We start from the raw sequence: 24,290 nt of genomic DNA, 5'->3' as shown, positions 1-24,290 counted from the left end.
CAAGCCGTATTGTCGCTGAATTGCAAAAAGAGGCCTACGTTGTCAGGTCCGCTTCATTTCCTCTTGTTTTTCATTGCCCACAGAGAATTATGCGCCTTCAATGGAGAGATACAAGGCAAACTTTGAAACTGCCGCCCGTAAACGTCATCAAACTTCAAAATGACGGAAGCACACACAACCGCTTCGTCAACCGGAAGAACGTGACCAAAATTGAAAGCCAATCAGAAAAGACTTACGGTGAGTTCGCAGTGCGCAGTGAATTTAGTGCGTCGAGAATAGGGCCCCAGGTCCCCCGAGCAGGAGTGAAGTGCGCTACCTGTGACCTAATTCGGCCCGCTATAAGAGGAGGAACTAGAATTAGCCTGCTCCGTGCCGCGGGACAGGTGAACGTGACGGCGCCTGAGTTAAACAGGTGACATTTCGAAAAGAAAAGTGCGACCATCTGTCGTTGTTTACGGAACAGGGGCACGTGGAGAGTCCTGACTGTGGCGAAGCTACCGGCGTGAGTTGCTGACAGTTTGCACGTCTGAGTAATCCCGCCAAAAAAAAAACGCAGAAAAAGCGAAGAAAAAAACTCAAACACGATGCAGCACTAAAAAAGTCCGTGATAATTAAGCTTCCATCTTAAAATCATGTAGACAGATAAAAGTACTTTTGTTGTGGTTGAAAACATTTTTTTCAGGAAAGAGAGGGAGGGAGTTGAGTCCGATCTGCGGCAACGGGTGAAGACCTTATTCGGGTACGCCGTGGGCCGTGGCTCAACCTTCTCCCGGAGAATGAGGGCTTCATGTTCTTCGAATTCCCGCCCGCGAAGGCCTCTTTAGTGATGGAGGCGAAAAGCAAAAGCGCCCAGTAGCCCAAAAGCAGATAACCAGCTGGTCAAAATTAATTCGGAGCATTCCACTACGGCGCGCCTCATAACCTCTGTAGTTCCGGCACGTTAAACCCCATAATAAATCAATCAATCCTGTTCTTCGAGTTGGCTGCAGTGCAGCACGCGCTCCCAATGCTCAGAAGCGGGGGAGACAGGGGTGGAGAGTTGGAGGGATCAGACGTACATATCCAAAATAGGTGGCTGCTGGGGTTGGAGCGTAGCAGGATGGAAAGTTAATTTTTAACCTTCTGTTTGCGTAATTCCCTTACATCATGTTTTATTATATAAGTTTACGTACCCTCCTAGTGTGTAGCCCAAATTCGGGCTCCGTATTTATTAAAATAAATAAAGGAAGTAAATCACCAGCAGTCTCTATAAAGCGGGCTTCAAAGCAAGCACAGTTCACCAGTGGTTAGGGTTCACAGCTCAAAAAAAGGGTAAGCATCAAAGAAGTTATTTCTTGGCAGGCAGGTAGCTCACCCTTTGCGTCAAACACGTAACCATAGCTGTCGCTAGCGGAGGAAAAGCAACGCACGCACGCACGACATTTAACCGAGGAATGCTTCGCAATTAAACACAATACCCGCAGATTAATTCTAAGTATTTTTTGCGTAACTTCTATAGCTCAATTTTAATCAGGTTAAGATTTATTTATTTATGTTCCTGTTATGCAAAACGCATCAGTTTTTATGATTCAGCGCAAAAATATTGAAGTATTCGCGAATTTATCAATTTACTTTTTGTTTCAATCAGGGAGCCGCCGCGGGAGCAGCGGACGCGTAGAGACACCGAGCTGTACGCGCGAAGCGACGTGACAGAAGAGGATGGAAGAGCAGCCTCCGGCGCTCTCCCGTGGCGAGGCGCACACGTGACCGCACTGGGCGGCCGGAGCGGGCGCGAGAACGAGCGGCGGCTTATCGCGAGCGGGGAGACGCTCGTCGGACTCGCGCCGGGAAAGGTCGCTTCGCCGCACATCTCCCTGGCCGGTGTCGCTGTGAGGACGTGCTCGCTCTCGCCGCATCCGCTTTGGAGTGACGGAAAACTTGCCGCGCTTTGATCGCGGCGGACCGCGAGTTGCTTCTCCGGTGTGATCACTCAATTTCTTTTGGCCTGTGAAAAGTCTGCAGGCCACGTACTCCCGTTTTTTTTCTCCTGTGGTTTGTTCCACGGTTTGTTGATCCAACGTCGACTGCTGCATCGCTGCTATCCGTAAGTGCACCCAGTAATCATTTTGCTTATCATTGATCATTTGCAGACACACCTAACTCAAAATAAAGCTTCACATAGTTGCCGTTAATTTACTTCAGTGCTCTTTAATTAACGGGGATCTCAAACTTCAAGAAATTCACTCGCTTGTTAATTTTTGCCGCTCGCGCGCTTAGAAATAAAGGAGCAGTTAAATTCGTTCAATGTTAATACGGATATGATATTGAGTGTTTCAGAACCATATTTACTTTATTAGTCGGGGACCAGAGCGCCAAAAAGACGAAATTACTGCGTCGGCGTTGATTAAATGAGTAGATCTCACAGGTTTTTGTGACCACCATGGGCGAAATTAATTTCTGCAGTATTTTCGCTTGCGTTGCCGAAAGATTGGTTTGAGAGGCACTCAGAGAAACCTTGTTACTGACTGATGGACACGAAGTCCGTGCGTAATTTAGAGTATGCGGCGTGTATTTATTTATTATTAATTTGTTTGTTCGTTCGTGCACTGGCATAAGAGATTTCTTGTCATTGCATGGTAAAAAAAATTCACTGCACACATAAACTGAAGTATGCGCCATACTTTTATTTATTTATTTATTTATTTATTTATTTATTTATTTATTTATTTATTTATTTATTCATTCATTCACTCACTCACTCACTCACTCACTCATTCATTCATTCATTCATTCATTCATTCATTCATTCATTTATAAAGCCGATAGCCGTCCTTTGCATGTTTTCTGCGTTCTTTGTCGTTTCACAGTCATTGTAGGACAACTTCTGCATCCCTGTAGTCCTGAGGGGCTGTGAAGTCAAAAATACCAGTTTGGTTCATAGAAAAAGTTCGCTGGGACCATACCTATGATGAAAATTTTCACGTAAACGTGCGAAAAAAATCTATAGTAGGGAAACTGATGACACCGTAACCTTTACTAGAATTTCTGCCCGAAATAAATTCAAATTGGAATTAAAATTGACTCACGAGCCACGACTTGGCCCAGCCCTTATGACTTCTTTATGCGATGAGCGGCCGCTGACCAAATGCACTGCGAATAAACATTGCTGCAGGCTTGTAACGGGGCCTCTATTTCCAATTGGTTGTAATACTTGAATGCTAACAGGGGTTAACTCATTAGTAACTCTGTTTTCAGCGTATTCCCTGTTACGTCGCAAAGGGTGTTTTGTTGCGGAATACGTAAGCTTTTGTTTCCTTTTAACCTTTTTTGCGAGAGACAACGTCACTGGGCACTGGGATAGATTCGAGTGAGTTACCAAAGACTATGTCTTCAAGTAAACAAGGTCGTAATATGGTTTTTACGGTCCCTTTGGGTGCTCAACTTCTTCCCTTCAGGATGAAGGGTGAGGTGATAAATATTCATTAGTATATTCCACCTAGTAAACAATCTCACTATTTTTTTATGAACGTACTTTACAAAGAAGCGAGTCTACACTTGTCGATTTTCATTTTCGTTTGAATCTTCGTCTGTGAATGAAAAAAAGGTAAAAAAGGGCGGCGTTTCTTTATGAGCACGGATCTATTTTATGTATGGTTATTATTTTTTGAATATTTTTGTCACTCTTCAGGCGAACATTTAATTGCTGTGGTACCCGAAATATTGATCGGGCTTAAAGAAACCGCAGCGGTAGCGCTGATAAAGGGAGTGGGTGGCTTTTACGCCGAGAGGGCTTTCTTTGCCGCGAATTATAATTCCTAGCATTCTCCGCCGAGTACCCCTACAGCCAGGACCGCGTAACGCCCTACATCAACACATAAATGAAGATTTGGCGGAAGTAAAACCTTTAATCGTTATAATAGCGTAAAGGGAGTTAATTCAGCGCTCAGATTTTTGAAACAGAAAAATTAGAAAAAAAAGAAAAAAGAAAATGTTCGCAAAAATGATCTGACAAAATCAACAATATGCATCTTATACATCTTCCTCCAAAATGAAAGTATACAGGAAAAAAGTCACTTGAAAATATTTAAATACGTATAAAAATCGCGTAAACGACACACTCTGCGGTATGCCTTGTACCTTCTGATAAAAAAAAACATAATTAGCGAAGCAAAGGCCCTTCATTGCAATAATGGTAGAAATTCATATCGTTGGCGAAAAGGAACAGAAAAAATTAACAAGCCTAAAATAACCCAACCTCTTTCCCCACTCATACCCATATTTACCTGTAAAGAGCTCGCGCTTTAGACAAGCGGGTTAAGACTGCTAGTAGACAATTCTCTGAATTTGTGCAGGTTTTTATGGCCCGTTTGACAGTGAAGCAATCAGGTGCCAGAAAGCTAGTCACTCTCCAATAAATACAGATTTATTGCTCCAGCATGTACTGAATGGACATTCCATTTTATTTTCTACAATCAGCATTTTGACGCCGCACGTTACTCTTTTTGTAATTCCTTCCGCTTGCTTTTTCCCCTCCGCCAAATACGTCCCGCAGAAGTTTGTAACCAGTCAGTCAGAGTATATGTTTTTCCGGCAGGATATATATATATGTATATATCTATACAACTTTTAATTTTTTTGGGTATACATCGTTTTGGTCAGGGCTGCTCTCATAAAAAAACAATCTCTTCTGAAGGGCCGACCTCTTCTCCTTTCCACAAACTTTTTACTCCCCCCCCCCCCCCCCCCGAATTTGTTATTTCCTCCTTGCACTTTACATAGTGCTGCTTTTTCAAACTTGGAACGTTGCTTTGATTGAATGCTTGCAAGAGGATTACAAGTGTGGGCTGGATAAAGGGGTGTCTTTTATGTAATGCACGACCGTGTTTTGTGATTTTATATTTTTATTCAACGTTTCGCGAACAGGAGACGATATCGCGTCGTTGATTACTTCGCTGCGAGCCATGTAAGGACTCAGCGTATGTGCGCCCTCACTACCTTTCATTATATGACCCAACTTTGCCGATATTATATCAGGGGTGGTGGGGTAGAGAGTGGACCTACGCCTGATCATTTTCTTTTATGTGTGTGTTGAAGAATTCAAGATAGGACAGCCAGATACCTATTTATATGTTTATTTTTTCAGGACTTTTATTTACACCATTTACACAAGAGGGCTTCGTGGAAGCGCCTGTCCCAGCTTTCTTCGTTAGTCTGCGCTTCTATTCCATCAATCTTGTGCCTGGCGCTTCCCGGGATACTCCCTGTAGGATAGATGGTGAGTCTTTATTGATGAAATGGGGAGAGGAAGAATGCTAAATAATGGAAAGCGCAGTGCCGAGCCCTGCGAACCGCAAGGCTTCAACACCAGACGTGGAAAGCCCGTTGATTTGTTTTATTGTGCTCATGTACAAACAAAAACAAAAGAAACACAATCAAAGTGACCTGAATTATTACTCACATTGTTTCCGTTCTGTTTTTTGTTCAAACTTGCGCTGTTCGGTACCTGCAAAGCCTTCCCTTGAAATATATTCCGTCAGTTATTAGTTTTGCGCAATGTCTCAACCTTAAAATCTAGTACTCAGTCTTGGCGCTCTTCCACTTTTGTTTGTTATACAAGCTTGAGTTCCCAGAATGACTATTTCAAGACAAATCTCGGCAATCCAAACCTTTTCTTTAATAAAAACTCAATTTGGTTTTCATGCGCCGAAGCTACACATGGGTTTCGAGGCGCCCCGTAGTGGATGGGCGACGGAATTATTTAGTTCACCCGGCAACTTTACTGCAGAGAGAGAGAGAAACATTGATGCCTGCAGCAAGGACGCGGCCTAAACGTCGTGACGGCCTGCCCCCTGTCGCGATCTATTCGCACCGCCTCCGGTGGAGGGAGCACTTTCGGACCGCTGACGGTCGAGGGCAGCCATCACCTGCTGGACGGCCAACAGTTGGGTGGCGTGGTCACCGCTCCTTGCCGCAGCCTCGAGCTGCGGCGGGATCGTCGTGGCTTTGCTGGCTTCTCGTGGATGGAGTTCGCAGTTCCACAGGATGTGAGCCGCCGTGGCCCTCTCCTTCGCACATAGTCTGTACACATCACTGGAGTACACTTCGGAACACATATGCTTGGCAAGCACCGGGGTTAGCAGCGAATTTGTCTGTAACTGTCTGTATATCACTGATTCTTCCCTTGTCAGCCTCGGATGAGGCGGCAGGTAGGTTCGACGACCGAGGCGGTACCACTCGAGGACGTCCCGGTACGTGGTGAGGGGTTCCGGCTCCGCGAGTAGGGGCGGCACTGGCGGGGAGGCCAGACCATCGGGCGCGTCGCGACAGGTGAGCGCGTGCGCGGCCAGGTCGGCCTCCTCGTTCCTGCTGTCGTGCCCCTCGCGGAAGCCTGCAGGGGGCCCGCGTGCGCCGGGAACCAGCGCAGAGTTACCGGTGTCATTCGGGGAGGTAGGGCACCGCACACCCTCACAGCACTGGGTGACACTCTGTTCGTGGCGTAGCTAAGGATCGCCGGTCGCGAGTCGCTGAGCACGATGGTCCATCTTGGGTTCGTGAGTGCCAGGGCAATGGCCACCTCTTCTGCGTGATGGGCGTCGCGAGCCGTGAAACTACCCGCGGTGTACATATCGCCAGAGACAGCTGCTATGACTACTGCAGCGTAAGCGTTCGGTCGGTTTGGGTACTGAGCGATGTCGACGTAGAAGGCGCCGGCGTCCGTGGCGTGTGCGACGGTGAGCGCCTTTGCCCTGCTGACTGCAGACATTTGTGCCTTTTTTTTCTGAACTTCGATTGGACGTAAAAGCATGTTCAGAAACTTGTCCACCAACTTTTTTGGAAATTCAAATTTGGGGGGTTTTATGACCCGAAGGTACACCTGGGTTATGGGTTGCCCTAGTAAAGAGTTTCGTTTTAATTTTTACCACTTCGCAATATTTAACGACCACTATGTTTTCGCTAGCACCTTACTCATGAATTTGTTTGCTTTGGTTTATCATAGTATTGTAAGGATTTTTCCTTTTACGTCCGCTGAATTGTAAAAAAAAAAAAAAAACCTGTGGTTGATTCGTCTGTTATAGGTATTGGTAAAACACGAAAGTTAAATGTACAGCAAAATCTGTAGCTGAGCATGATTTGCAGGTCGGCGGCTGTCTTGTGGGTGTGCTTGGCGAGCGACGTCCTCCTGGCGGGTCGCTTCGGCAAAGGAGTACTGATATGACGTCAGTGAAATCTTGGGGTATTGCGGCATAAAACACTTTCGTGTTAAAATATAAAACCCGAAAACGCACGTCCGTAAGCATAACGTACTCTTTAGTGTTAAAGGTTGCTTCCCAGCAAGAAGGCCTTGTGTGCAGGGGTACACCCTTTACAGGCCACTTCGTTCGTTGTATTGGCGTCACTTCCGTGACAGATAGGACGTCAGCGAAATCTTTGTGTATCCGGGAATAGAACACTTTGGTGTTAAAAAGGTTAGTAAGCGCATCTCTTTCTTTTACTGCATTCGTGTGCTCACTTGTCTCGGCGGCCGGCAGAAAACAAACATTATTCCGGTTTATCTTGTTTTGAAAGATTACGTGCTTGTTTCCGAATATTATGCAGTTCTCCGCACTTTTCAGTAGGGGTAATAAAACCCGTTGTAAACATAACCTAACGCTGTTCTTATTCTGCTTTGAGCAATAACACGCTAGAGTTTAAGATAGTCGGGCGGCGCAGAACTGCATATTTAAACGAAACGCGTGTGCTCCATAGTCATTCAGTTAAGTCACTGACAGTAACTCCGAAGCGCCAGTGGCTAGCTGCGAAGCAACTACATTAGCGCGTTAAGGTTACGTAATAGTATGCGCTCTGATTATGTGAGTGGTATTACCCGCGGCGGAGCACAAGCCCACGTATTTTTGCAGGTATCGCTTTAAATAATAACAGATCAGTGTTGTTTCACGTAGCGTATTCGAGATTTGCGAGAGCAGGGTGCTGCCGTTCGGTTATAAAGGTGCTTACGCATGTACGAACGAATAGACATTCCCCAACCCACCATTCATTTCATTTCATTTATTCTACACTGCAGACCTTCGCAGGTCCAAGCAGGTGGCCACGATGCAAATAAAAAGAACATGCTCAGAAACTCAAGTAGGACAAAAAAAATAATTTGGCATACAAGAAGGGTTTTGCAGACCAACAAATACACTCAGCAAAAAAAATATCAAAAATTTTTATACAGCTGCTTTACAGAAACTTTATTTTCCCACTGTTCGCGGAAAAAAAAATCGGCCAACTTCTCAATTAAGATGAGAAGACTGCGGAAACGGTGGTCGTGGTCATCACTGTCTTTAACTTGGCTTTTTTTTTGGTCTGCCCATCTTATCAGTATATCGGCAACTGATGTCGGCTAGCGTATGCCATCTATCTCTCTCAACAACGAGAACACCTGCACGCCAAAGCTTACGGCATCACTAGGCGCAGCCAATCACCGACGCGCGCAATCCCACCCGAACATCTCAGCCGAGACGGGCACTCCCCACACTTGCTCTTCGCCTTCTTTGACTCCTTACCAGTTGGCCATTTGTCTTCGCCGTCATCTACACACAAGGCGACAAAAGCGTTCTTGTGCTGCCTAAAACAACCAACTTGCACAGACGACTGCAGCCCTAACGATTACTCTCTATGAAGTCAATGAACTCTATCGTCTATAGTGTACTAGCGCTGGCCACACTTGCTTACGCTCTGTCCTTACGTTCCCTTCTTTTACTGTTTTGAACTTTTTAACACGAAAGTGTTTTATACCCGGATACACAAAGATTTGAATGACGTCATATCCGTCACAGAAGTGACTCCAGTTCAACGAAGCAAGCGGCCTGTAAAGGGTGCACCCCTGCACACAGAGTCTCCTTGCGGGGAAGCAAGCTTTAGTGTTAAAGTGTACGTTACACTTATGGTGGTTTGTTTTTGGGTTTAAAATTTAAAACGAAAGTGTTTTATGCCGAGATACACCAAGATTTGACTGACGCCATATCCGCCACGACGAAAATGACGCTAGTACACCTTTGCTGAAGCGCCCTGCCGGCAGGATGTTGCTCACCAAGCAAACCCACAAGACAGCCGCTGACCCGTAAATCATGCTCAGCTGCAGATTTTGCTGCTCATTTCACTTTTGTGTTTTACCGATTCCTGTGACAGAAGAATCAACCACAGTTTTTTTTCTGTTGTTCCCCTTCCACCCGTGTAGGATAGCAAACTAGGCCACAGCCTGGTTGACATTCCTGCCTTTCCTTTACCTTTATTCCTTCCTTCCTTTCCCCTCACTCCTTGGCCTAACATTTTTGGATGCGAAGCATCTCATGCTTGGGGCTGTGTCCCTCCCTCCCTTGTTGTTGTCCGTCGTCCGCACTCTACTGCGCATGCGCGTCTCTTCAGCCCCGTCAGCGTTTGGCCTGACGTCAGCACAGTACAGTATAAAAACTTACTCCCACCTCCCCTCGCAGGAACCCCTGTGTAGATGCGACGCATCGGGGGTCCTGTTGTTGTTTCCGTTAGGTTGATTCTCCCATCGCGTGAAACGTGCCGTGAACCACCTGCCGCAGCTATGACGCAACGTGGTGCGGCTATGACGCAACACAATCCAACACAATCCACTTTAATCCAATCCAATCCAAATCCAATCCAATCCAAATCCAATCCAATCCAAGCCAAGCCAAGCCAAGCCAATCCAATCGAATCCAATCCAATGCCCCTCGCGAGAGAGTGTTCGCCATCGGAGAGTAGAGGGGGTGAGCGGCGGAGAGCGCAGCTCGCGCGGCGAGGAGAATGGGGGAGGGGTGGGGACGGACAACGACAACGCCGTATGGAGGGACAAGGCGAGTGAATGAGATGCCGTCGCATCTAAAAGAAATAGTTAGGCGGCGCCCGGTTTCGACCCCATGACTCTCTGGCCGCAACGGGAGGTACGTGGCGCTCTTCCCACTGCGCTACAAACTGAGAAGGGAGCATGTGCTACGAGCGCGCCTTATGTCCTTCACTCATTCAAACTACGTGAAGAAGCTAGTGATACAACGAAGGCACGCGAAGCTGAACGTCAACGGAAACGACGAACTGAAAACTTTAGAGAAGGATGTTGAATTTCCCGTGGGAAAGCTGTGGCGGTAAGCGCCATGCGCCTTGCAGCTCAACCAGAGAAGAGGACGAAGAGGGCGGGCAGCGGGGTAGGAGCGTGAGCACGCAATAAAGAAAGGCGAGAACCAACAGGTGTTCGATAAGGTAACGCGGGTGTCGGTCTCTTCGCTGTCTCTACACTTCTCTACATTTCTCTGTCTCTACATGGGGGTTTACACTACGTTCCAATTTGTGCTCCGATAAATGAAACAACATAACGGCAACACAATGGAACCTACACGGAACCCCCATGATGCTTCGCATCCTCCTCATGGTTCCCCACGGGAAGATGGTGTAATTTTTCTCCTCTTCACTTTGTCGCGCCGAGTTTTGAGATACGCAATGAACGGATGGAAATCAAGTTTCAAGAGCTCCGCTGTAAATAAGAGCACTGAAATGTTATATGGGTACGTGTGAACTGAGGTGTTAGAGTTCCTGGGTGATGATGTCGCGTATGTCTTGTCGAGCAAGCCCGCACCAACACACTTTTTCAGTCTTGTCGATATAGATGTGAGGCACTATGCAGTTTCTAGCGGTGTTTGGCTGTGCAAAAGTATAGAAAATCATGTCTGAATGTCCGCCGCCGTGACTCAAGCAGTTCAATACCATTAGCTCTAATTACACTGGAAGGTGAATCAGCCCGTCGAAACTTAGTGTATATATACTCCACAGCTCTTTATTGGATGCTTTGGAGTTGACTTCCCCTTTTTTCCTTATTGTTCACCTATTCCCACGCAGGCATGCGTATACGTACACAGGTACGAGTCTTAGCGAGTAGCAAGTTATAACGGCGTGATTGGTATGTTTTAAGTTCCAGTAGGAGGAATAAAAAATGACGGAGAACATTACGCTTGTGTGGCTTAACATGGGGGTGCAATAAGCGTGCATTTGCGGGCTGTTGTTGAACTTGAGTGACGAGGCGGCCGTTTAAGTGAGTGTTTCGAATATATTTTGTGGGCGTCGTTGGAGGGCCGGCGCTTGATAGCGTGGTGCCATCCATCATGTGACAGACAGGTTGCTGCAGTGACACAGCCGTGAGAAATCCGCGCAATCATACGCGAAATACTGCGTCAAATTTATAAGAAAAATATATTTTCTTTAATTTGAGTTCCTAATCTACACTCTGAGTTGGTTTTCTGAAAGCTTAGAGTTAATTTAGTCCACCTTTTGTAGTTCGGTGGGAGTAAAGTTGATGCTTGGACGAGTTGGTGCTCCATAATCCTGAATTCACAGCGCAAACACGAATCGAGGACGATGCCCTCCCTATCGTCCTCGTTTCGTGTTTGCGCTGTGAATTCAAGACGGTGGGAGTAATGTTGGCTTTGGCGGAAGTTCCGGTTACAGAGGTGCTTTTGCACTGTGGTGGAGTCAGTAATTGGCATATGTGGCGACCATTTCTGACGGGGAGCGGGCAACCACCGACGGGGAGCTTGTACGTTCGGCGCTTACTGGAACCACGTATGCTTGCTTTCTTGTCTCCAGCCTACCGGTGCCAGTCCTCCTTTCCACACTTCAGTGGTCGCTGCGCCTGATTCCAGGTTCAGGCGCACGCTCGGTTCTTGCGGACGGCTAGCGCTCTCACAAAATCGCTCGATGAATGTAGTAACGCTCTCGCGCTGCAAAGGTAATCATGGCTTGGACATTTCTTCACAACTAGAAACAGCGTCCCCCCGAATTTTGTAGAGTGAGCTACACTCGCGTAGTTTCGCGTAGCTCCTGGACAGCCGTGCTGCGCATGCGCGAGGAGCAGTGACGTCCCACGGCGCACAGAACGTTGCTCGCTGGCCGGCGTCTCTCACACACCCCACGCGCCCAGCGCCTTCGCCGACCTCCGTTCTGCACGTGGCAGCCCGGTCCCCTTGATGATCATGCGAGGGGTGGCCGGGTGTGGAACCGATGGTTCGTGCGTCGCGGGAACACCGGCGTGCGCCTGTGGAACCAGCTTAGCTCTGGGGCGATTGGTGACGCTGCGCCGGAGCCGCTTGATTAATATACCTGTGTCACATAATGCGTATGCCGTCTGTGTGTCATTGAAGCAGCACTAAGCATGATAATCAAGCTAATCCTAGACAACCAGGAAAGTTAAGAATAACCATGAACCTTAGCTCACGCTACGTATATCCTGGCATAGCCGAGCTAAGCCACTGCTATTTTTTCTTACCCATACCTCCACTCACACAGGATAGTAACCAAAGATTGCATAGCTCTGCAATTATATCTGCTGCGTCATCTACCGCATTTTAAGGCGACAACGATAAGGCATACGGCACAAACTGCTTTCCTTGATCGCCGTAATCACATAACCGCAAGCTATCAGCTGCCGCTGTAGGTCATACCCCATACGAAGACCATCTGTATTTCGTTAGGAGGGATTTCCAGGCTGTTTTGCATTTTCTGTCTGGTTAATGTTCACCATCGCAGTGGTTATACCAATGACTACTGCCTACAAGGCGTCTCTAAAGACGCGGAAAACGGCGAGTAGAAGGAATGGTGACCGAAATCTCATTTAACGCACGTGGAAGTATTTTAACCCGACATTCGGATTCGGAGAAAAAACAAAACGTTTTTCTTTTTTTTTTTTGTAGTCCATGAAGTGATTTTGCGCCAACCATTTCTCCGGCGATGCAGGAATATGATGACCGCCCGGCCGCACTTTTATCAGGGGAGTTTAGTGCTCAAAAAACCTGACGTCCAAGAAATATAGCTATGCGCCCGGTTTTTCATAAAAATTCAATTTTCCCTGTGCCCCCACTGCATCAATAAACCTCGCAAGTAAAATACAAAAACTTCGCTTCTTCATACCAGCACGCAAACATCCCTGCATGCGCCGGCCTTATTATGAAATGACCCCGTCCCTCATTTGAATGATTCCCTGTCACGCGGTGGAGTCAAATGATATATCATCTGAATGACGTCAACTACATACCACTATATAAAATCTATGTGGTACTTCAAGCGCAAAGGAGCCCCTGTACGAAGTCTCAAAGACACACTAGAAGATCGTTCACTGCACTGCAAGTTGGGATGGGTCAATAACGAGGTATCAACGGCACATACTTGATGAAACTAAAATTTAGCTCAAGAGGCTTGCTAAGGTCATATCGCTGTTTCGCATTTGGGCTTCATTCCTATCAGCCCTCCCTCCCCCAACCCTTTTGGACATTTAAACGATACTCATTTTTGTAAATGACATCAGTGTTTCTGCTTTTAGGTTGCCGATGATTGATGACATCGTCTTCTAGTTGCGTGCAACTTCTTTCGTCAAGCGATTATTACGAATTGGATGTGGTTAAAAGGTTGTCTAAATGCCCTATTGACATCTTGAAATTTCAAATTACGGAGAGAGAGAGAGAGAGAGAGAGAGAGAGAGAGAGAGAGGGGGAGAGAGAGAGAGAGAGAGAGAGAGAGAGAGAGAGAGAGAGAGAGAGAGAGAGAGAGAGAGAGAGAGAGAGAGAGAGAGAGAGAGAGAGAGAGAGAGAGAGAGAGAGAGAGAGAAGGCTCCTATTGAAAAAGCAGAGAGGTTTGCCGGCGTTTACAGTCGCCTACATGCTTCTCTGCTGAGGTTTGGGGACTGGGGAAGAAAAGGCCCATGAAAGAGCTGGGCAGGAAAGAAATAGAAAAGAATACTGTCGTGGACTTCGCGCAATAACGGACTTTCACAAATTTAGTTTTTGGTCTGAGCTTGGGCCACGTAATTTACAATTTTGAAAGTAGGCCACTGTCATCCAAATAAGAGAACCGACTACATAGAGCTTGGCGCTGCTTCTAGGGACAAATCCATGGTCCTAAAATAATCTTAAGGGTTAACGTCTCTGGTCCAGACGTTCAATGTTTTCAAAGAAGTGGGATCGCGGTTCCATGTAGGCGGCACATTCTAATAAAACGTGTTCAAATGTTTCCACACAAGAACAATTATCTCACTGCGGATTTGGCGTCGCTCCAAGCGGAAATAGGTAACTATTTGCGTATGCACAGCCCGCCGCGGTGGCTCAGTGGCTAAGGCGTTGCGCTGCTGAGCACGAGGTCGCGGGTTCGATTCCCGGCCGCGGCGGCCGCTTTTCTGATGAAGGCGAAAAGCAAAAACGCCCGTGTGTACGAGATTTCGGCGCACGATAAAGATCCCCAGGTGGTCAAAATTAATCCGGAGCCCTCCACTACGGCGCGCCTCATCGCCTGCGTTGCGTCGGCGCGTTAAACCCCACAATCAATCAATCAATCAATCAATCAATCAATCAATCAATCAATCAATCAATCAATCAATCAATCAATCAATCAATCAATCAATCAATCAATGTGTATGCACAGTTCAGCCGTAGACGATGATACAACGTTTATAATTTACGAGGGAGGTGTCTCGGGAGTCTCGACTTCAATTCTGGGTCCTCGGCTACGGTGGGTGGCTGGTTCGAACGCCACCACCGGACATCAACCGGTGAAACTGGGTACAAGCGTCCCTACGCTTGGTGGAGGCCTGATGGCAGCAACGCTGCTGATCTTCCAAATTACGGTGATAACGAATCGTCTACTGCTTGCCGGGTTTATAAAGGCACTGCTGTTTAAAATATTAGGAAACTCAAGAACACTGTTATTGTGCAAAACGTTCGAACACAAGTCAGTATGTCCTTGATTAAGGAAAGTTTACCTTGCCAGTTTGTTCTGGTGTTGTAATTAGTACCGTCCAGTGATTCCAGTTTCCTCTTAAATGGGTCCTGGACTGTTTATTCTCTTGCAATTAATTAATGTTTCACCTACTCATTTAATAAGTTTCCACATTAATTCCTTTTGAGCAACCTTAAAACTATTCTCATGCGTTTATTGTTTCGCTATCAGCAGATACGCTTACAAATAAGTCCCCCCCCCCCCCCCCCCCCCCGTAATTCACTACCGAACTATTTTACTCATGTAAACCTTTTGCAGTATAGTTTGTATAGAACAAAAAGTGTCTCCCAGTGGGCAAGATATGGTGTGGAACCACATACAAGAGGGGCGCAAACTCCAAGAAAGCACTTAGTGAAATGTCGCTACGATCATGTTCGTTGCAAGCATGGAGCAATACTTTTGAGTTAGAAAGGACACGACAGATGAACCCGTGTTGACGGTACCCCGAATCACCACCGTTACGAGTCTCTAAACATCGACACTCTCTTCGGTATCGTCTCGAAGACCACTGTCACTGACGAGCTCTCCTTGTCGCTAAATCACCATTACGTTTCGTTTTTATTTTTTTGTTTAGTGAGTGGATGGCTGCGAAATGCATCCCTCGGGGGGCATGCTGTTTTCTGGAGGCACACTTGATGTGCCCTGAAAGCTTTGCTACCGCTTTCTTTTGCTCCTGAGTTATCCATTCGCGTTCTCGTATAGGCTGTTATTTCCCCTTTAGATGGATCGCTGCCATTGTGAACGGGGGGCCATGATGCAGCCAGCTCTGTTGCGGAAACCGAATGCACAGACGAATAACCACTTAAAAACGATAACAAACGCAATTCCTCGATGCGAGCAAGGTGCTAGACGATGGCATGCTCATCCGATTACACTCTCATGCGTAGACACTCGCGTGGGCACGCACAAACACTCGTATGCACCGCACATACAAACGCACGCTCAGTCACTTGCGTTTACACACGCCAAGTGAAAGTCTGTCTTTACTTACGGAAACTCAAATCAATCAAATGAAGTTACTGCAAGTGATTTCAGAAGCGTAAGGTGAGGGTCTGTTGGACATATACAGGAGGAGGAGGAGGAGGAGGAGGAGGAGGAGGAGGAGGAAAGCTTTTATTAAACAGCGAGGTGTTGGTGTCAGAGGCCCCAGCCCGGTGAGAGGAGTCCTCAGTCCAGGACCTCTTGGAGTCTACCGGCATCCTTCGCTCTCTCCAACAACGTTTGCTGGTCGCAGAGGTCAGGGCTGGGCAAATCCTCACAATGAAAGCAGGGACAGGGTTTTGGTGTGAGTTCCAGCATGTGGGGCATTCCTCCTCCTTCCCAAACGATGTGGTGTAGAGTGCCTGTCTGCGGGCAGTGTTTGCAGTTGGCAGCGTATTGTTTCGGTTATATTCGTGGAGTATGATGTTGTGAGTATACAGTCAAACCCGACTATAACGAACCCGGATAGAGCGAATTATGCTATATATCGAACAAAAATAAATCAGTTACGGAAATACACACAAAGCATATTCCTTATAACGAACTTCATATCTGATATATCGAACTCGGCGTGCCTAGAATGGCCGCCAAAATGCATGGTCTCAGGGCGGCGATTGAGTTGTTGATTGGCCGCGACCACTGAGAAAACGCCGCGACGAGACATTGTGCCTCGTATGGAGCGACATGACGTCCGACACTTTCCGTAACTGTTTCCGACGAGCGGAACTCGCGACGAAACCCGCCAAGTCAGTGAGACCGGATCTAGACGGTAGCTCGCCAACCTTCCCGATGCTGTGCCGAAAGGAGTGACCTTCGAAGATTTCCTGAGTATCGACGACGACGTTGCCGTCATTGTAAGCACCTCGGACGCGGGTACCGTCAGCAGCACCGTCTGATGAAAAGCACCGAGGAGGTAGAGGATGACGCGAGTGAAAGCTGTCTGACTCTTAATGAAGTGCTTTCGGCAGTCGATGTCCTCCGCCAACTTTTCTTCAATATTGAAGGACACGGACTCGAACTGGTGCAAACAATGCCTCGTGTAAAGAATGCTGTGCTATTTGACGCTGCCAAAACTAAAGGGAAAACAAAAATCACCGCTTTTTTTTTTTGGAAGTAGGCAGTTAAGGTGTTAAGGCGGAGAGTAGCTTTATTATATGCAATAAATCGATTGTTTTGTGTACGGTAATGACATACTTTATTTTGTTCGTTTCTGCATGCGGGGATGGCAAGGGGATTCCCGCGTATTGCGAACTCGTAACAATAAATTCGTTATAGGCGGGTTAGGCTATATAGAACTATTTGATATATCGAACTATTGGATATATCGAACTATTGGATATATCGAACTAATCGTGGCGCTTATTGCAGTTCGCTATAACCGGGTTTTCTCTATGTGTCGGTTTGGAGTCTTCGTAGCATGATGGCGTGATCCTGCGCTGGGTATTTGCGCCGAGCCTGTCTGTGGTGTGAAAGTATTCCGGCGTACGTCTGAAGCGGCAAGGACTTTGGATATCACGCCGTGCCAAGGTGAGTGACCAGGCATTGCAGGAATTGGCACGAGAAGAAACTCAAGCTGAGCGGGACTATGCGTCGATGATCAGGCACTTGCAAAAACAAATTTCAGAACTCCAAAAATCTCTTGAAACTGTGAAGTCCCAGTTTGCCAACCAAGCCAAGGAACGTAAAGAGCGCCGCTTGGTGTGGCAACGCAGAGAGGAACAATTGGGAAAAGAGCGGGACCACATCGAGGCGCATGACCGACTTCAGCCATGATCCCCTGACAGTACCACTCCACTTTCATAATCTGAAAATACTGCCAGAAAGCTGAACTGTGTAGACAGTGTATCCAGCACCGCCAAAGAAGGAAGTGTTCATTCCACCATACACTTTGGAGCAATTTCTTGAAGCCATGCAAAGTCAGCAACAACTAACAATACAGCAGCTTAAGGAGCAACAACAGCACACAATGCAGCAATTCATGCAGCAGATACTTGCTCGGTTGCCACAGCTCGCTTCAGACACTCAAACGTAGTCTAAATGAGCCGAAAAATCTACCTCAACAACACCTCTACCTCTAATCTGACTTCAACCACTATGTCACCATCTCGCCACCACAGCACACGCACGCAGCCCGAGTCCTGCGTTCCCTCCGGGACTTCGCACGCAAGGCTAACATCCTGAGCCGGTCTTAATTTTACCCCCTCCTTTCCCGCCCTACCATTCTTATAGGCCTCTGAGCCAGCCCTTTCACTAATAAAGTTACATTTATTTATTTATTTATTTATTTATTTATTTATTTATTTATTTATTTATTTATTTATTTATTTATTTATTTATTTATTTATTTATTTATTTATTTATTTATTTATTTATTTATTCAGCCCGTTAGGTCTACTGCAGGACGAAGATTTGTCCCATTGACCTCCAAGCGCTCCCGTCCCGGGCCGCTCGAGTCCATTCTTTATCTCCGAATTACCTTATTTGCCCCCTTAATCGAGTGATTGGCCTTCCTCTTTTTATAGACCCGATTCTAGGTGTCCACCCTTTCACCCTGGTAGTCCACCGATTGTCATTTCGCCTAATTACGTGGCCAACCCAATGAAGCCTATTTCTTTTTCTTTATGTGGACTCTATCTTCTGCTCTTGTTTATTCTCGGATCCAGGAAGCTCGTTTCCTGTTTCTAAGTGTTACTCCGATCATTTTTCGTTCCACGGCTGGTTGAGCCGACCTAGGTTTGTTTTCAAATTGTTTTAGTAAGGCGCCAAGTTTCCGATCTCTATATCATCACCTCGCATTTATTTCTGAACTTGCTGTTGAAAGTTCTTCGTGACTGGCAGGCCCGGATCGTTTCGTCCGCTGGCTTTCACGTCTCTCCCGAAGTAGACCGCGTTAGCACGCGCTAGAACCTGCGGGCAAGTCCAGAGCCAACGCTCGCGCTACCAACCCAAAGGAAATGCTGTGCGCCCGGGATGCGATGACAGCTGAATCGGATAGTCGCCGGTTTTACAACTCGAGGGATACAAGCTCGATTCCAACCATCGGACACGTCTTTTTTTTCTTTCCGATTGGCTGCACATGTTATTGTTACCCACTTCCGCTAACGCGTACCCATCGTGCCTTCGGGGCGGCCCAGTGCTTGGGTTGCCGGTTTCCCGGCGTAAAGTTCTTGGGTTCGATTACCGGAATCACCTCAACTTGAGCCTTCGGGGTTTTCTGTCTACGCCGAACGGATCTGTGTCATCCTGAACAGCTGTGCTGCTAAACATCTCTATACTGGGACTTGATGACGCGAGCAACTCAATGAGCAGACATAGCGCTCTATGGCCGAATAACAGAAGCAAAACAAGGAACCGCCCCACCTAGAGAGACACTAACAGCACCGGAAATGAGGGCGCTATATCTGCATTAAAAACGCCCACGAAACAGCCCAACAACGGGCTTAGACAAATGGCTACATCGCACGCGATGTTCCTATTTATATGCAATCTAGGGGCGTGCGCTCTTTTGCAGACATAGTTGTGACGGCAACGTGTTGTCATTCCTAGAGCGCTTTTACCCTTGTTGCACGACCCTGAGCTCTCAAGGCTAGACGTACACACCTTCCGTTCTCGCGCAGTCTGAAAAAAACAAAAAAAAAAACACAGTGAGTGCCGAAATCCCCTGGAACGCTACTACACCGCATGATAAAAAATAGAAAGAAGGAAAGAAGAGGGAAGAATGTTTCCTGTCGAGCTCTGGCGTCGTCGTAAAGGCCGTAGGGATGATAGATGATGTGTTCCAGGCCGCCCCTCGCGAGTTTTGCTAGTTATACTCGTCGCGACCTCTTAGGCCATCGTAGTAGCTACCCTGCGAAGCGAAAAATAACGGCCCCGTTGTGTGTTCCTTCGCAACCATCTGGCTGCCGACAACCTTGTCACATAAACGTCGTAATGGTTCAATGGTTCGGTAAATACCGGGTTGGTCCGTCTTGCCGCATTAGGGACCTGGCAAGAAACTCAAAGAATTAACAAGATCGGGAGCGGTCGTTAAAACTAATTCGAGGATGTTAGCGCTATGTGAAGTAATACGAGGGGACTGAGTAACGAGCTGAGTAAGATGGAAATTGAAACACGCGTCTAGGAATGCCTTGCTATCAATGGAAGCGTCAGATACAGTTGGCACAGTACCAGAGGAGTTTATGTTTGGGTAATTGAAATCCCCTAACAAGAAAATTGGCCGCGAATCTGCTCCTTTCGTTGCAAATGTCGTCAAAAGACGATAGTCTTTCTAGACATTTGCGAAGGAAATGCCCCCCTTTGCTTTCCGGCTCCCCTCTCATGCTGATCCTGTACCGTCGCGCTAATTCCAAGGTAAATACACTAAAGATTTGCGCAAGGCGATTTGAATTTACCGCGTTCAACTCCTACAGGCCGGGTTCCTCAATGCCAGCGCTACAGTACGGCGGAGACGCGCGTGAATGGAGGCGGCCGACTACAAGGTTTATAGAACCGCGTGGCCGTGCTCCACGTGCGTTCCAAGCAGAACGGGGAACCTAGCTAGTGGAACCTTTCGTTGCTGTTGCCGCGTGATTTTCATATGCCGCCAGGAGGCGGCGGTTTTCTGCAGTAGATGTAGAATATCATTTGCTATCGAAAAACCAAGCATCCATGAATTTTTTAATAAAGGAACACTGTAAATATCCCCTGTGTACTAATTTCCTATCTTATATTTGCGTAATGTGTTGTTCTCGTTCAACAAAGTTGACAAGTATGGACATAGAAACCGGGGTTAGACGTTTACATTTGGCTGTGAGTATATAGGACTACAGTCAAACCCGGCTATAATGAACCCGGATAGAGCGAATTATGCTATATATCGAACAAAAATACAGTGAAACCTCGATATATCAAACAGCGCGGTGCCCGCGAAATAGTTCGATATAACCAGAATTCGATATATAAAATCACGTAAAAAACGTATCATAAACTGGTACAAATCAATAAATAAACGAACTGTGCCGTAAATACTCACTTGGTGCTTCAAAGTATTTATTCTTTTGGCTTTAAAGTACTGCAGCATGGTCTTCGTTTGTGCGCTCAGTAGTAACCTCCGCTAGGATCTCCACATCCGTCAACTCCGCCGTCGTTCCGGTGCTGTCGTCACCGCCAACAAAGTCATCAATGCATATGCTTCGTGGCTCAGCACCCACAAAGCGCTCCATCTGGCCCCAGATTTCTTCAAGCTCGCATTCTTCTTTTGCACCGTCCAATTCTGGTTCGGTGCAACTGATGCGCAGCAGTCGGGAACGCCCATCGCGCCACCGCTATTCTCGAGAGTACTGCTGGATAGCTCGCCGCCTGCCAACACAGCGCGAGCGCTCTGGGCAGTCTGGGGTGGAGGAGTTCGATATACCCATTTCATGTCCGTCCCAGTTCGAAATAAAAAATTAAAAATGCATGTGATCTTCCGCGTGATACCGAAAGTGTTCGATATGGCAATAATTCGATATACCCGTGTTCGATATATCGAGGTTTGACTGTATTTCAGTTACGGAAATACATGGGAAACGTATTCCTTATAACGAAGTTCACATCCGATATATCGAACTCTGCGCGCCGAAAATGGCCGCCGAAATGCACGGTCTCGGAGCGGCGATTGGGATGCGGATTGGCCGCGACCGCAAAGCAAGAGTTGCGACTGAGACATTGCGCCTCGCACGGACGACGTGACGCCAGACACTTTTCGTAACTGTTTCGGACGCGCGGGACTCACGACGGAACCCGCGAAGTCAGCGAGTCCGGACCAAGACAGCAGCATCGGTGAACTGCGGGAAGAGCTCCCCCATGTTCCCGATGATGTCTCGAGTGAAAGCCGCCCGACGCTTATAATGAAGCGGTTTCGGGAGTCGATGTGCTCGGCCAATGCGTCTTAGATTTTGGAGGACGCGGACTCTAACTGGTGTAACAATGTTTCGTGTAGAGAATGCTATGCTAGTTGAAGCTGCCAAAACGAAAGTGAAAACAAAAATCACCGCTTTTTTCTTTGCAAAGTGGGAAGTTCAGGCGGAAAGTAGCTTTATTACTCGCAATAAATGGATTATTTTGGGTGTGGTACTGGTTACTTTAATGTGTTTGTTTCTGCATGCGGGGATGGTGGAGTTGGGGAGGGCGAGAAGAGGGGGGGGGGGGGGGGGGGGGGGGGCTCCCGCGGATTGCGAACTTGTAACAATAAGTTCGTTATAGGCGGGTTCGGCTATGTCGAACTATTGGATATATCGAACTAATTCCGGTGCATATTGCAATTCGCTATAAACGGGTTTAACTGTATAGCGCAATACCAAATTTACTTTGGCCGGGTGGCTGAATCGAGTTACAGACAGACAGACAGACAGACAGACAGACAGACAGACAGACAGACAGACAGACAGACAGACAGACAGACAGACAGACAGACAGACAGACAGACAGACAGACAGACAGACAGACAGACAGACATACAGACAGACCAAAATTTCTGTGTTTAAGTAGCCCAAGAAAGACTATCGTCTTTAAAAATAGGTGCGTGTGGAAACCTTGTTACAATAGAATTAAGTATGTCGTGAAGCTGTGAGCAAAACGTTGAAGAGGCACTCGGGGGCCTAGGCGCAAAAAATGTCATCTCGGTGGTTTATTCTAAAGCCTGCGCATACTGCTTCTAACCCAGAGGAAAACGGAACGTGAAAGAAATTGAGCCTATCGGCCACTGCGATAAGCACACCGCTACCTAATCTGGTACCCGGGTCACAACGATACATGCGGTAGTGTTGCTGGCATTCGAACACTTCTTGGTTACATATTTTCGGCGATAGCCAGGTTTCAGTTAAAATCACAATGTCGGCATTGTGCGTATCGATAAGGGCAGATATGTCATCACGTTTATTTACAACACTACGGACGTTGGAAAAGAGCAGGTTGATATTGGTTGCAGGGTGATAAGAGTCCGAATTTAGCTATGCGGGGGCTGTGGCGGAAACAGAAGATGAAACGGTGGCTTGGGAAGGGTGCAACGATGACTCATTAGCGTCAATCTCATAAGACAGTGTTAGTGGATGGGTAGTAGATATAGGCCTTCTTTTTGATTATCAGTTTGTTGTAGCTCACAGAAAATTGTTCACCGCTAGCTTTTCCAAACTCGATAAATTTCTTGAGCGCAGTGCGGGTAGACATGCAGAAATCTTTACCTACAGTGATACCAGCCGTTTTCAGTTGAGCTTTCGGGGAAAATTTTCACTTTTTGTTTTAAAACTGGCGAACTTCGCTATTATCGGACGGCATTTCTTTGGTGAAAACTTTCCAAGTCTGTGCACACGAGATATGGCTTCGTCCGACAATTCCATCTTGAGGGCTGACACAATTATGTCCCGGACTTTTAGTTCAGAATCAGCCCACGTTTCCGTCTGGTCATCAGCGAAACCATAAAAGATCAAGTTGTCGCGCCTTGACCGGTCCTCGAATTCATCTAAACGGCTATGAATGCTGGTGGTTTCCTTACCTACGACTTCAGTTACCGCTCTTGCAATTTCTACCTCAGCACAGTTTTCAGACGCTGCCAGTTTTTCTTCCACAGCTGTCAACCTGCCGTTTATGTTAGTCATTTGCTCCTGAAGGTTTACCCGAATTTCCTTTACTGCACTAAGTTTTAAGAGAACTTCTGCGTGATTTTTGTCCATTTTAGCGTCAAGTTTCTTTATGAAAGAAAGGAGCTCGTTGGTTCCCCAGGGTTCATTTCGACATCACCCCCTAAGAGCAAAAGTTTCATGACATGCACACAGTCGCAAATAATGCTGAACATGGTGGTGGGGCAAGGAAAGAGCATCAAGCAAGTATTGCCGGAGCGTTTACAATGCAAAGCAGGGCTGGAACTGACCTGCATCGAAAAGAAAACGAAGATTTTGCACGTCCGCATGGTAGCTGCTTTTTCCTGCCCACTGAAGCGGAACGAAGAAAAGTTGGGTTCTTAAAGGCACGTGATCCGATAATGTCTAGGACGATGCTGGGGCTGAATCCTCAAGAAGGGGTGTAAGGATCCAAGGGGTTTCCGTCGATGTGACCGGCAACGCTGTTCGGGCTGCAGCGCTGGACTGCGCAGGGGCGAGCGCCACCGAACTTGTGATGGCGCGCAGGGCTGCGGCGGCGGTCGGCCTGTGACGCACACCGATAGCATCTCTGGGTCGTTGATGAGCCAATGCAGGCTGGGGATGGCACTCGAAGGACCGCTGCTGCAAGTGGGCTTGATGCGCTCGCCGATCCGGTACCGGGCCTTGATGACGGTCAGGGTCGGCCCCTGCAGATCAGCGGCGAAGACGAGCTGGACCACCAGGCAAGTGACGACGGCACGGCGAACGGCCGCGCTGATCATGGCTGTGAGGACCGCAATGTCCCTCGGGCCCCACCGGCCTCCACTTTGAGTACACCTGGAAAAGACGGGCTTCTTTTCCCCTCTCTTGCCCCAACAACGCTCTCCCAGCGAGGTTGCTGCCGCTGCTGTCCGCCGCTCCGCCGCCTCCGAT

General features: G+C 47.4%; 1 protein-coding gene across 1 annotated transcript in view; it reads left to right on the top strand.

Annotated features, from left to right (window-relative positions):
- Positions 1-1,629: 1,629 nt before the first annotated feature.
- Positions 1,630-24,290, top strand: part of LOC144174157 (cholecystokinin receptor-like) — a 106,520-nt gene continuing 83,859 nt past the window's right edge. Inside the window, exon 1 of the mRNA XM_077702655.1 lies at positions 1,630-2,083. The gene's annotated coding sequence lies outside the window, so the exon portion shown is untranslated. The remainder of the gene's footprint in view (positions 2,084-24,290) is intronic.

Source organism: Haemaphysalis longicornis, unplaced genomic scaffold, assembly GCF_048455015.1.
Source record: "Haemaphysalis longicornis isolate Haplotype H1 unplaced genomic scaffold, Haemaphysalis longicornis Haplotype H1 scaffold_3, whole genome shotgun sequence".
Lineage (NCBI taxonomy): Eukaryota > Metazoa > Arthropoda > Arachnida > Ixodida > Ixodidae > Haemaphysalis > Haemaphysalis longicornis.
The sequence above is the reverse complement of the archived record's forward strand: the minus strand, read 5'-3'. Positions and strand labels throughout refer to the sequence as shown.